Source organism: Notothenia coriiceps, unplaced genomic scaffold (genome assembly GCF_000735185.1).
Source record: "Notothenia coriiceps isolate Sejong01 unplaced genomic scaffold, NC01 NC01_scaffold00010516, whole genome shotgun sequence".
Classification (NCBI taxonomy): Eukaryota; Metazoa; Chordata; class Actinopteri; order Perciformes; family Nototheniidae; genus Notothenia; species Notothenia coriiceps.
The window spans coordinates 5,001-6,981 of record NW_011343217.1 but is presented as its reverse complement, the minus strand read 5'-3'; positions in this window follow the sequence as shown (position 1 = coordinate 6,981).

Sequence of the window (1,981 nt, the reverse complement as noted above, 5' to 3'; positions counted from 1 at the left end):
TGTCTGTGTGTGTGTGTCTGTGTGCTAACCCTGTTCAAAGTGTTTCCCATTCATTGAGCCGTGTGTGTTTGTGTGTTTGTGTGTGTGTGTGTGTTGTGTGTGTGTGTGTGTGTGTGTGTGTGTGTGTGTGTGTGTGTGTGTGTGTGTGTGTGTGTGTGTGTGTGTGTGTGTGTGTGTGTGTGTGTGTGTGTGTGTGTGTGTGTGTGTGTGTGTGTGTGTGTGTGTGTGTGTGTGTGTGTGTGTGTGTGTGTGTGTGTGTGTGTGTGTGTGTGTGTGTGTGTGTGTGTGTGTGTGTGTGTGTGTGTGTGTGTGTGTGTGTGTGTGTGTGTCACAGATTGCGATGCCTCACCAGTGGTTGGAAGGAAACCTGCCTGTCAGTGCCAAGTGTGCCGTGTGTGATAAGACGTGTGGCAGCGTGCTGCGGCTGCAGGACTGGCGCTGCCTCTGGTGCAAAGCCATGGTGAGACATCTGTCTTTCAAGGCTGCCTAATTATATGTTTACAGGATTCAAATCATACAGAAAACGTATCTTACTACTAATCACAAACGGGACATTTAAGACTGCAAAAAGCTTCCTCTCAGCATATTTATGACGATACATCTTCATCTGCTCGATTTACATTTCACTCTTCCACGTCTTATTCAGAACGACCTGCGTTAAATACTTTAGAGCACATGGATGGAAAGTGTAAGTGCTTCTCATACTTACTGAGTTTCATTTTTTATAAACTTAGGAATTGAGGTACGCATTTTTATCCTTTTCCTGCAAACGTTTTAAAGGAAGAAATCCATATTTTGCGAATTTCTGCTTTCCTGCTGACAGTCAGATTAGAATCTATTTATACGTGCATAAGATATATTTATTTTAATAATAATACTTATGTATACAGCGCTTTTCTAAAAACTCAATGTCGCTTTGACAGAGCATTACACAACAACGAAGAAAATACATAAAGAGACAAACAAAAACATAAAAAGGGGGGGGGGATGGTGCGTAATGACTCGACTATTTATTGTTTGCAGCCTCTTAGCTTTATTCAATTCAATTCAAGGCTTTACCATCATGTGCACGGCAGCTACAGTGTAGATATTTCAATGATCAACAACAGAGCAACATGAACACATAGACAGGCGAAGTCCCGCCCTTCTACTTCCGCCCCATGCGACCTTATTTTGGAAAAAGTATGTATTGGAGTCAATGGAGAGAGAAAGATTATCTTTCGATCCCGTTTGAATTGTTCCATGGATTACACATCTGATGTTTGTCAATCTTACAAAATTATTTCCATGTAAAAAAACTCACAGTTTGTGAAAAATACACAACTAGAAAGACTACAAATCCCAGAGTAAGTGATGTCATTAACGTTCAATCCAATCCACTTTATTTATATGGCACATATTCAAACAGACGGTTTTACCGAAGTGCTTCACAGCAGACATAACATTATAATCAAATATAATAACGTTACACATTGCACTCGTGTTACTCACCGAAACCTTGGAAAGCCGGTCCCGCATGCTGGCTCTCACGGAACCAACTAACTCCCCTTGTGTGTGTGTACAGCTCTCAACACGCCCAGACTTGGAGTGATTTTCACCTCTTTTAATACTTTTCGCCTCATTCTGAAAGAAAGAAGTGAAATGTGCCAAAGAAATTTGTTACTTCAAAGTTTTACAACACATTTTAATTTTTTTGACTTGCAAAATTATCTTTTAAATTGACAAACATCATATGTGTAATTCGTGGCACAATTCAAACGGGATCGAAAGATAATCTTTCTCTCTCCATTGACTTCAATACACAATTTTTCCGAAATAAGGTCCCATGGAGGTCCACCGGAAAGGGAGGGACTCCGCCTCTCTATATAGGACATAAAACAAGTACAACAGATCAAATAGAAATAGTGCAAGAAGAGTCTACACGTACATGGAATATGATATATTCGATAAATAATTAGCAAGATGCAAACAGATGAATGTT